Genomic DNA, 12,341 nt, shown 5'->3' on the forward strand with positions numbered 1-12,341 from the left:
AGACATCCTGACTAATGGCACGCTTGCAGAAGGACATTGCCCCAGTGCAAGGACATTGCAAAGGTTTGCTACATCGGGAGCTTGTGCTAAGGCAAGCCTGCTTGTGTTTGTGCAATAGTTGTGAAAACTGCAGCACAGACACACCATCTTTTGTGAAAGAGTATAGCACAAGAGAGCAGTTTCAAAAATTCCTGGGTTTTCGTGCAATGATGCACTTTTCTTGCAGTAGCATAGTCTTGTTCATTACAGTCAGGGCACTGATCGATGGGTGAACACGGAGCAAGTGAGGAAGACAGGAGGCAGAAGATAGAAATGGCATCAACAGCAAACTGAAGGATATCTGGAAAATACCCACCACTCAGCTGAAAGAGGGAGCTGCAGGTGGACTAGCCACACCAGCAAGGAACAGAGGCGCAACTATAGGGGGGCAGGGGGGGCACGTGCCCCGGGCGCCATCTTTTCTGGTCACGTGGGGGTCGCCGCCATGACAAATATATATATATATTTTTAATTTTTTGTTAATAGAAATGTTTCCTGCTCAGTGCAGCAGCGCTGCAGCAGTCAAGGGAGCGCGCCGGCGCCCCCTCCCCCACGAGCGGTCCCTTCCGTGCCGCCCGCGCCCCCCCCCCATTGCTTTGCTGGCGCCTGGCGGCCAGTCAGTGGCCTGGCTTGGCGGCGGCGGCGGGCGCTTGTGAGGAAAAACCTAAGTATAATGTAGTATGTTGGGGGGTGGGGGGGCGCCATTTCAGTGCTTGCCCCGGGCGCCGTTTTCCCTAGTTACGCCTCTGGCAAGGAAGCTTTGCAACAACAGTAAAACTGAGCAGGTCAGGCAATACTCCCTGACCCCTATAAAACCTTCCAGGTCAGGAGTGGTCACTGCTCTGAGCAATAAGAAGACCTGGCTCTTGTTTGCTAGAGGCCGATTGCTGCCTACTTGACAGGAGTGGAGGAGGCCCTCTGCTTCCTTTAACTGGGCTGCATAGGAGCTGCTGCAGGGGGACTCTTTCCTGCACTGCTTGGGAAAGATGAGTACAGATTCATAACAGTCTCCTCCCCCTGCCAATCCCTAATATGTTTTGGGAATGAGGACCTATCGGTATCCTTTGGCTTTTTGAGGTCACCAGCTCACATACCGTGCATGTGCAGCACGCTGCTCTTTAAAAAGGTATGTGCATGCATGGCCTCTGAGAGAAGAGCCTCTCTCCACTGCTAGCACCAGCAGGAGTTGCTGTGCGCATACACAGCTGTGTACAATTGCTGCTGCACAGTGCCAGATTTAGGCACAAGAGACATAAGTTATGAGAAGCCTCTAATTTTGAATTTTAAAAATGTCTAAATTTCAAGATCTCTCTCTCTCTATATTTCTCTTAAACGTACCCAGCGCTTATCCCCTGCGTGGCAGCTCTCACGAGAATTCGGGAGTGAGCTGCCAGGGGGAAAGCACACGGGCAGAAATGGACATATGGGCGAGAGAGCAGCACAGGGAAAAGCGAGAAGGTGGTGGCAGGGGGTGAAGAAAGTGGGGTTGGGGAAAGGGCGGGAAGAAAGCGGCAGGGTGTGTGTGAAGAAAGCAGCACCTGGGGAAAGTGACATTGTGTGTGTGAAGAAAGCCATGGTGTGTGTGTGTGTGTGTGTGTGTGTGTGTGTGTGTGTGTGTGTGAAGAAAGTGGCGGCAGCCGGCAGGGGAAGAAAGCGTGGGGGGGGGGCTAGTGGCCAGAAAAAGCGGTTGGCCAGGTGGCTGACCACAGAAAAAAACATTGGAGGGGGGAGGGCTGAGAATGAGGGGCCGAGAACTAGAGGCTAGGGATGTGCGGAACCGGTCCAGCAGTCCACGGTCGGATAGTTTGGTCCAACTGAACCCCCGAACTGAACCCCCCTTGGTTCCATTTGTACTGGAACCAGACCTGGTCCGGCAGGTCCGTGAACTTTTTTTTTTTTAAAAAAATTATAATTAAAAGTAACTACCTGAAGCCCCTTCGGTGGGGCTTGCAGTAGCCACGGGGTATGTGTGTGTGGTCCATGGGGGTTCCCTCTCCCCCCGCCGGCCTCCCTCATCACCACCATGGCTGGGTAAAGGTAGTATTTTTGGCCCTTTGGGGCTTCTGTAAAGTGAGCGGCAGCCATTTTGGCCATCCCTGTGCATGCGCAAATGCCCGCTGCGAGGCCCCAAATGGCTGCCGCTTGCTTTACGGAGGCCCGAAAGGGCCAAAAAGACTACCTTTACCCGGCCACAGTGATGATGAGGGCAGCTGGCGGGGGGAGAGGGAACCCTCACGGATCCTCCCGCGGCTACAGGAAGCCCCCCGAAGGGGCTACAGGTAGTTACTTTTATTTTTTTAATTTTAAAAAAAAGTTCGTGAACCTGTGCCGGACTGGATTGGGGTGTGTGTGTTCTATGGGGTCCAGATCGAACTGGCATGGTTCCATTCGAGGCCGGTCCGGCCTTGAACCGAACTGGGCCAGACAGTTCCGTGCACACCCCTGCTAGAGGCGCAGATGCTCTGCGCCCAGCCCGGCTAGTTTACATAATTGGTTGCAAAATAAAGGAGAAAGGGAGGAAGACTCTAATTGTTTTGAGAAAATGATCTGTCTGTCTGTCTGTCTGTCTGTCTGTTTATTTGGCTGCACAGTTATTTATCATATTGAGTTTCTAAATCTGTGCAGAAATAATGGTAAGTTATACTGAAATTGCATTAGACCAGGGACCTGGTTTTTCAAAATTTGATCCATGAGCAGTTTGATTCTGGTACTTCATGATCCTGAGATATATAAAATGCACAGTATGTGAGCCACTTCGTTATGTTTAAGCCGCTTATGTTTCTGGCAGCCTGATTGGTATTTATAGCTACCAGACCTGGCTGTCTTGCATGTATATATGCATGTTAATGATAAACAAGGGACAAATGCTCTTTTGATACTGTTTCTGCCCTATTCTTGGGATCTAGTGTCAATTCTTTGCAGTGGCGGCCCGTGAAAGCGCCTCCGGGGGGCAGCAGGAGGCACCTTTAAGAATAAATTAATTTGGTGCTCACCTCCACCGCAGTGGCACTTGAACAATGTTCGGAGCCGCAATGTGCCGCCCAGCAGCCCCTACGGCGGGGAAGCGCCTCCGCCACTCACCAAATTAATGTACTCTTAAAGGTGCCTCCCGTCGCCACCCCCAGAGGCACGTTCACGGGCCGCCACTGGCTCTTTGATCCCCCCTGGAAGCCAGAACTCACCTTTTTTGAGGCCTGCAGATCCTGAGATCTGCCAGCCCTCCAGGATTGTGCTGGAGTTTTCAGCATCCATCTCCAAGTGGTTATTAAAAGCAGCCTTGGAGATTTTAATGGCTTGATTTTGGGAAAAATATTGGACTGTGTGTGTGCAGGGGGGATTCCTGGTGTCGCCATTTTCACCATCCAGCATTACCATCGTTTCCCCCATTCACCACAATGGGAGAATCTTTGGTAGCGTTGGTTGCACAGCCAACATTCTCCCCAGTGGTGCCACTGCTTCCGTGTTCACAGAAGTGGTGTGGCAATACCCTCTCATTGTCTCAGCCAGTGAGTTCAGTGGAGCTGACCTCTTAGTATGCTTAGGACTGCAATCAACAAGGCATTCTTAATATCATTCGGAAAGGTATTTGAATTCACAGCCACAGAGAGAGCCAGGCTGCTTACAGAAGAAAACCAGTCATTTCAAGCAGATAGTGTTACAAAAGCACCCCCCCCACACACACACACCATTTTAGAGACCCATAAAAGGTTACAGACTACTTGTATTGACCCAGGAGCCCAAGATCACATGAGTGGGGAGATCACTGCTCCCAGAGCTGAACCTGCAATCGCTTACATGTGAGTCAACCTTCTGCTCAGAGCTCAAGTAACAAGAACCAAAGTAGCTAACTTCTTGAATTCTTCAGTACTGAATTTCTGCAAACCAAATAAGTCAACTTAATTGACCCCATATGACACTAATGGGGAGAATATCCTTTTCCAAAACATTAGATACAATGGGGAACATTAAAAACCATTGCTTTCTACCAAAGGCTCTTAGTTACAGGAAATCAAAGAATTCTGTGTTACAACTTCAGCTTGGGCCAGGCTACGAGCAGTGCCCTAGGGAAGAAAACAATTGAAGAGCACAGAAGATGAAAGTGTATGGAGTGCCCCCTTTCAACGCAGTAAAACTGGGACCTGTGAAGAAACCAACAGCACAATCCCTCAGGGTTCTGTGATCCCCGTTCAGTGCTAGATCTTAGATCTGTCAAGGTTACTTCCAAAAGAGAGATCACCAACATAGACTTTGATGCAATTTTTAGCAGAATTTAAGAAAAAAGCATATAGCACTTCTAGCATGGTTTGCATCCTAGGCCATTCATTTCACCAACATTATTAGCCATTATCCTCACCATGATGATTCCCATTATATATTGGGATATTCAAGCTGAACGATTATTACATGGAAAGCTGCCTTTAGTCTATTTTGGAAGGATGGTATATAAATGAGCCTTTTTGGAGGGTGGTATATAAAACAGTCAATCAAATAAATAAATATTTAGTTCAGTACTTTCTACACTGACTGGCATCAGCTCTCGTTGTTGTTGTTGTTGTTGTTGTTGTTATTGTATTACCAAGTTCCACCTGGTGATGCCATGGATTCTACCTGTGACCTTCTGCAGATGTTTAGATGCTCTTCCACTGACCTATAGTTCTTCCCATAACTCAGCAATAATAATGATTCCCTCTACTCAGTTCACTGGAACCCTGGGCACTGGAGTTAGCTATAACCGAGAGTCGTTCATTGGGTTGCAACCTACATTTTGGAAAAGATTTTTAATGAACAGATGGACTGAACTGATTATGAGTATACGGTATGGCACAATGGTGAAAGTGTCTAGTCTATCCATATAGATTGATTCAAGGGGTAGACCTGTGGATGCTCCATAAGAAATATTGGATCTGATCCAGCCCAACAGAGAAATTGCTGGAAGGACCGACATGCCCCCTGTAAAACTGCTGACTTGTTGGAAATGGGTCAAAATGCTGACATTTTCCTGACAGAATTTATTTATTTAATTATTATATTTAAAATATTTCTATACCACCCCAAACTTGTATCTCTGGGCAGTTTACAATTAAATTGCAATGTTGATGATTTTCAGGGACTTCAGCTTGGAAATAGTGGGTAGGGGGATAAAGGCACACAGGGGAGGAGGAACCCACAGGACCAGAGGGTCCCCAGTGGGGAGTTGTCATGGTCCCCCCTTCCCTCGATTTCCAAGCTGCAGTCCCTTTAAATCAGCCTGGGAGCTGGTTTGGAGAGAGAGTCTCTCCAAGTTGGCTCCTGAGCTGCTTTTTGTGGACTGCAGTCCTGAAATTGTTTTTTTTTTGGGGGGGGGGGGGAGTAAAGGCAACGCCGCCACAGGGCACCTGCAGGACAAGAGCATCCCAACAGGGGCTTGCCTTTGTTTCTTCTGCCCTGATTTTGAGAGTGCAGTTCTCAAAAAGCATCCCAGTCACTCTAAGCAAGCTTCTGGGATGATTTAAAGGCCCGAATTGGGGTAGGGGGCAAAGGCATCCCCTTGGGGGGACCCCCTGGGCCGAAGGGTTCCTTGGAGCTGCCTTTGCCCCTCACCTCCCAATTTCGAGACGGCAGTCCCTTTAAATCAGGCCTGTGGGCTGGCTTGGAGAGAAAGGGATAACAGCCATAGGATTGTGCTGCATGGCTATAATCCGATGGACACTTACTCCTGAGATACACTGCTGAGTAACTTCTGAGTAAGCCTACGATCAGGCTATGTGTCTTCTCTACTATGGAGTAAATGTATGAACTTTGAGCTTATATAATGTATGCTGTATGAGCCTGTGAACACAAAATAAACATGGTATCTCTCTTGTTGCCATATCTCACAAAATCATGATTGTTCCTTTGCTAAAAATCTGATGCTTTTGCAACATGGGCTTTTGATCTAAAATCCTTAGTCCAGATGTGAGAGACGCCAACAACCAGGAAATCTGATTTTAAAAAACCACCAAACTATTTACAAACCTCCCATTCACATTTTCTCCTCCCTTGCCAGTAGCCTGGCATGTCCAGCATTTGTTTTATTTCCATCGGACATGTAAAACTTTTTAGATGCCTCAGTTTCTATCTTTCTCTCCCCCCGCCCCATTCTCCTTTTCCCTGTGTTATACATTCCATTATGATACTCATGGGCCAGCAGGTAACCATTACCCACAGAAATATCCAAATTAAATGCAGGCATGTTTCAACATCGGAACACATTCTGATTCTAAAGGTGAAAGATCAGCTTTATTAGCTAAGCCACCCACCTCCCCAAGAATATTATATGAATTAAAACCAGACTTCCTGATGTTATATATGCAGATCCTGTCAGCAGCATAAATTATCCGCCAAGAGATTTCGCTTGACTCTTTGTAAAAAGCTGAAATCTTTAAAATATTTTGGGTCAACTTGTGCTCTAAACAGCCCTTAAAGTTCGTCTAATTAATGAGGACGTGTATCCCCTGGGCTGCATGTGGACTTAATCATTTTCAGTTGAAGCTGTCCCTTAAGGGCATACAGTAGATAGCCGGGGATATTTACTGTGTTTGCTGATGAAAGCAAATGCATTGCTGTTAAACAAGTCAGACCTCACCGCTTTAAAGTTTTAAAGTGAAAATGAGAAGATTCCCCCCAGCTATTGCCATCTCTTAAACTTGCTGATAACGATAACAATTTTATTTGTTAGAGGTAAAATGTAAATTACTGTCTCTTGAAGTTTATAGGGGTCAGGCAACCCAGATGGCTTACGTGTCCTCTCCATGTCATTTGCTCAGTCTATGCAAAAGCAAATCTCTGTTGGAGCAGAATGCCAGACTGGAAAAACTGACGGTTAATTTATGGTGAGGAAGGTTGTGTTCTGCCTTGCAGAGCAGGAAAATGTAGTCTTTAATACAATTTCTTAAATAAAACAGCATTGCTTATTTCATTGGCAATAACAATTCAAAAGGGTACTCATATCTTTTAATGTATTAATTGTTTACCCTACAAGACACAAAAGTAAGAAAAAAGAAGCAGAAATAGTTAGAACATAAGAACAACCATGCTGGATCAGGCCCAAGGCCCATATAGTCCAGCCCACCAGATGCCACTAGGAGCCTATAGGCAGAAGTTGAGTGCATGCCCTCTCTCCTGCTGTTCATTTTTAAGTCAGATGATGTTTAAAACTCGGAACACATATCATTCCCAAGAGCGACAACTTGTTTTTGCAAGTTGGCATTTGTAAGTCGGGGACCTTCTTAATGTAATCTGCTCTGCAGCTTTGTTTGTAAGTACAGGTGTTTGTCAGTTGACTGTTTGTAACTTGGGGAATGCTTGTGTCTGTACAAGTAACTGTACAATGAGTACACATGCATTTATTTTAACAGTGAATTTGAGTACCGGCCCACCTCAAATGCCAATTACCGAATGCGTGAATATCTGTAGTCCTATACACACACACTATGCTGTACAAGTGTAGAGATCTCTGTACAGGCATACATGTTTCTGTGCGAATGAATGGCTGTACCTATGTTCATTTTAAAAGTGAAGCTGGATACTGTTGCAGAGAAATTACTGAGCGGGAAGCAACTTTAACTGAGAAACATGAGTTTGATATTTATTACTAACTAAAACATAGGTTAAGGGGAAAAAATCAATGAACTAACAGTGTCTTATGCAGAGAGAGGGAGAACTTCTCAGTTTGAATTAAAGGCAGCAAATAAGAAGCTTAAAAGAAACTTAGGCAGATAACAGAAGCATTCACTCGTAACATAAAACTGCAGTTAAATGGGACAGAGGTTGGAACTCTGTTACATCTGAATGTATGCAACTGCAGTTTCGTGGCAAAAGTGACCTGTGGTTTGCCTTGCCAAACTCCAATTTGAACCTTTGGTTTGTAGTGAGTTTCGCCATCCCAACCTGAGGTTTAGCAGTGGCAGTGTCACATCCTAACAGAGACAGCACCATAATACTAACATATATTCTAATGCGGATGGCACCATAAAATGTGGTTTTGTTCACTTTCTGGAGCTTCTCGCTGTCCACCTCTCTGAGCATTTGACCCACCCCACCATCTCCAATACAAGAAAGCAGTTGCCTGGCAACAGGGATGCAGCCACATCCCCGCCCAAGCTTGACGGCCTGTCAAACAGCAAAATCACACAGGGGCATTCCCTCTTCCCACTGTTGGTCCTAAGTTTCCTAGCCCTCAGTTTCATGGGATGACCTCTGGTTCTAGTGTTGTGTGAGAAAGAGAAAAATGTGTCTCTGCCCACTCTCTCTATTCCATGCATAATTTTGTAAACCTCTACCATGTCTCCCTGTAGTTGCCTCTTTCCCAATAACTAAATAATAATCTAAAAAAGGACATTGTAGAACTGGAAAAGGTGCAGAAGAGGGCAACCAAGATGATCAGGGGCCTAGAGCACCTTCCTTATATGGCAAGGCTACAACACCTGGAGCAATTTAGTTTGGAAAAATACGACTGCGAGGAGACGTGATAGAGGTCTATAAAATCATGCATGGTGCAGAGAAAGTGGATAGAGAGAAATTCTTCTCCCTCTCACATAACACTAGAACCAGGGGTCATCCCATGAAATTGATTGCCGGGAAATCTAGAACCAACAAACGGAAGTACTTTTTTACACAATGTGGAATTCTCTGCCACAAGATGTGGTGACAACCAACAACCTGGATGGCTTTAAGAGGGGTTTGGATAACTTCATAGAGGAGAGGTCTATCAGCGGCTACTAGTTGGAGGGCTATAGGCCACCTGCAGCCTCAAAGGCAGGATGCCTCTGAGTACCAGTTGCAGGGGAGTAACAGCAGGAGAGAGGACATGCACTCAACTGCTGCCTATAGGCTTCCAGCAGCATCTGGTGGGCCACTGTGTGAAACAGGATGCTGGACTAGATGGGCCTTGGGCCTGATCCAGCAGGGCTATTCTTATGTTCTGTGTTCTTATGTTCTTATAACTGAGCCTGTGTACAAATTTTCTTGGAGAGGGAAAATAGTTGTCCCATCCTTGTTGTTAGCTGCTTTGAGCTTTCTCTTGGAAATAAAAGTGGAGTATAAATAAAGAAAAGAAAGGGAATGAGATTAAATGTTTTGTCCTTCCTCGAAATGCTACATTTCTCCCCCAGAATTGAAACAGGTGAACATTATGCCGGGTCCTGAATTTATTATGGCATCATTGAAACCACATGTCCCTCCCAAGGTTGTAGTCTAAACAACAAGTACTGACACTCCTGGCTCTTTGGTGCACCCGCTGTGTAAAACCGTTGAAAACGTGAACATAAAGGCACTGTTATGAGAACTCTGGCATTGTGTCCAAGTCAAGCCCTCAGGCTCTGTTTATGGTATAGCTGAAGTCGTCTTCCTGCCACCCACACAACTCGTACTGGCACCACACTGTCCCCCAAGAAGACGATGTCGGCTTTAATGAGGAATTCGGGGAGTTATCTGATAAGTGAGCAATTATTTGAGACAATATCATCATTTGTGGGAAAGGCAGCCGTCCTCCTTCATATCCGCCATGTGAACAAATAAAGCTCTTGTTTGACTTGAGTCCCAGTGTTTCTCTTTCTTCTTGACTGCGGCTGGCTTCTTTTTACAATCATGCCATTTTCAACTCTTTCATAACCTGACTTTTTATTTGATTTTCTAAGAAAATATATCTCTTCAAAGTTCATGCTAGGTCAGCAACTGGCAGCAGGTCTTGCATTCATGCATAAGAGAGGTGCTTGTTCATAGTTGACTTTAGCAGGAGCTACTCAGGTTTCATCCCCCTGCAAGACATGCAGGACACCAGTCAGAGGCAGTGGGGTTGCCCTAGAGTCCCATTCAAGCCAACAAGATTCTTAGGGATCAGAGTGAAATGTTTGGTTTTGTCACCTGCTTTTTGTTACACTGGCCACCTTTGGACGTAATGTGGAATCGTGGGTCCAATGAACCCGAAGTTCCACACTCTCCTCCCCGCTCTCCTGTCCACATCTGGACGATCTGAAGAGCATCCTCTCTGGAGTGGGTCCCTGGCCCAGAAGGACCCCCTCACCCCTGAGTCTCCAAGCCGAGCTCCAGCTTCAGAGATGGGGCACATGTTCAACCACTGGAGGTTTTTGCTGTGATTTTCCGGAGGACTTCCCCATGATTTTCTCCTTGCGAAGAGAGGGAAGCCAACTTGGAGGTCTCCTTGGGGCTTCCCTAGGAAAAGCAGGAAAGGCAAGGTCCCTGCAAGTTACAAAACTCAGCTTGTCTGTCGCTGGTTCTTCAGCAGCTCCTCCTTTGAGCATATGCCCCAACTGCCTTAGGGCTGCCTTGCTGTAATTGAGCCAAGCATGCCGGTCATTCACCAGGGAGATGGGAAGCCCCCAACCCTTGTCACTCACTCATTTGGGGATTTTTCTGTCTGTCTGGACCAATAGTCAGCCTACACAGCTCAATGAGAGCTGGGGCAAGGCCGGAAGAATGAGAGAATAGCTGCTGTGGATCATTTTCCACACTCCAGCTCATTCGCATGGCTCCTACTGACTGGAACATGTCGTTCTGGTTCCAATGAATCCAGGGTGCCAGTGGAAGTTGGGGCTGCCATTTTGGTGGCACCCTGTATTCACTGGGAACATGTAGGTCAGCCTTCAGAGTGGTTCAGTCAGTGGTTCAGTCAGCAGGGTGGAGAGAAAATATGGGCCAAACAGTGCCACAGGCTGTATAAATGCAAGTGCCAGACCCACGAGCAAGGAGACCAATTGTTCCATGTCACTAGCCTAAAGGCTCATGTGCCAAATTCTATGAGCCTTTGTTTGAGTTCTGAGTGGGCCACAAGATCAAAAGATCCCAGACCTCTCATTGTTCTTAACGTGCCAAAGTCCTCTGACATCCTTTAACTCAAAGCAGGCTTTACTAACTACTATACTCACATCTTTACAAGCTGCTGCGATGTTGGGATTTTCAAAATCAAAGCGATACACTGAACTGAATTAAGAGAAGAAAAATATTGCTCTCTGTATTAAATAAGCATAGGATCACTGTTGTGAATCCTGAACACACACTAGAGCTTTGACAGAGATTTTTTTGAATTATGTATACAGAGAGAACCCGTTTATGTTTCATTTTATTGGGGTAGAAAAGCTTTCTGCATTTAGGAAAGCAACCACTGCATAAAATCTGAATGGGGATGCCTGAGATGGTTAGCTGTCAACCCAGAAAGGTGAAAATGTTCCTCTCAGATTTGAATGTTTATTTATTAAGGAAACTTCAATGCAATGGCTTGACGTTGGTCCCTTTTGAAGTCTGGGTCATTTAGTTTTTCCCCCAAACAGCTACTCCATATTAGCATTTCTTACTTTGAACTCGAGTTTGATGGATAAAGTGCTGTCCAGCTTCAACTTCCAGCCCTTTGCTGGATCTACATCAACTTGAATTCTCCTTAAAGTGCATAACTATGGGTAACTGCACCACCTCACCTAGCATAATAGTGGCACAGAAAGAGTTGTAGGTGTTTTATTATTAAAACAAAAAGGGCAATCATGCATGTTATATGTACAGAAGGAAATATTGCTTTATTTATATGTATTTCATGTATTTGGATTTTGTGTGTGTGTGTGTGTGTGCAACTTTATCACAAATACTTTGGCTCATGGCAGGTTCTACTAATTCAAAACAAACTGAGCAAGAAAATGTTCACTGATGAAAGAACTCTTTGTACATCTCTGTTTTTGCAGAATGTTTGCCTGAGTACAAATACACTTACATTGCCTTCTCAACATATGACATTTTCTGGGCACAATCCAAGATGCTGGTCTTGACCTTTAAGGTCCTAAATGGTTTAGGACCAGGGATCTTAAAAGATGACCCATATGAACCTGCACAAACACTAAGATCTCCAGGAGGGTCCCTGCTCTAGGGCCCCCTGCCGTCAGAATTGCAATTGGTAGGAACCTGTGACAGGGCCTTTTTTGTTGTGGCACCTAGACTGTGGAACTTGCTTCCCCAAGAAGATCACCCGGCTCTCTCGTTAGTTATCTTCCACTGACTTGGAAATATGCATCTTTTAAGACAAGCTTTTGGTGGTGGTGGATTCCCATGGTCTGCTGCTGCATTATTTTAACAGTGCCTGCTCTGTGATTGGTCTGCTGTTTTAGTTTTGATGCTTTTATCTTTTTGTTGGTGTCATTTTATCATTTTATAAATGCTTCTTACTGTAGGCTTGTTCCCACGATCAAAAGCCTCCAGCCAGGGTTTCATACCATGTACACTCCCGAGAGTTTATATGCGCCAGCAAATTTCAAGATAGGAGGACAGGAATGTGATTGAGA

General features: G+C 45.6%; 1 long non-coding RNA gene across 1 annotated transcript in view; it reads left to right on the forward strand.

The window, feature by feature from the left end:
- Positions 1 to 2,207: 2,207 nt before the first annotated feature.
- Positions 2,208 to 12,341, forward strand: part of LOC128332167 (uncharacterized) — a 40,721-nt gene continuing 30,587 nt past the window's right edge. Inside the window, exon 1 of the long non-coding RNA XR_008310592.1 lies at positions 2,208 to 2,318. This is a non-coding gene — a long non-coding RNA (uncharacterized LOC128332167). The remainder of the gene's footprint in view (positions 2,319 to 12,341) is intronic.

The sequence above is a fragment of the Hemicordylus capensis genome, chromosome 6, assembly GCF_027244095.1.
Source record: "Hemicordylus capensis ecotype Gifberg chromosome 6, rHemCap1.1.pri, whole genome shotgun sequence".
Lineage (NCBI taxonomy): Eukaryota > Metazoa > Chordata > Lepidosauria > Squamata > Cordylidae > Hemicordylus > Hemicordylus capensis.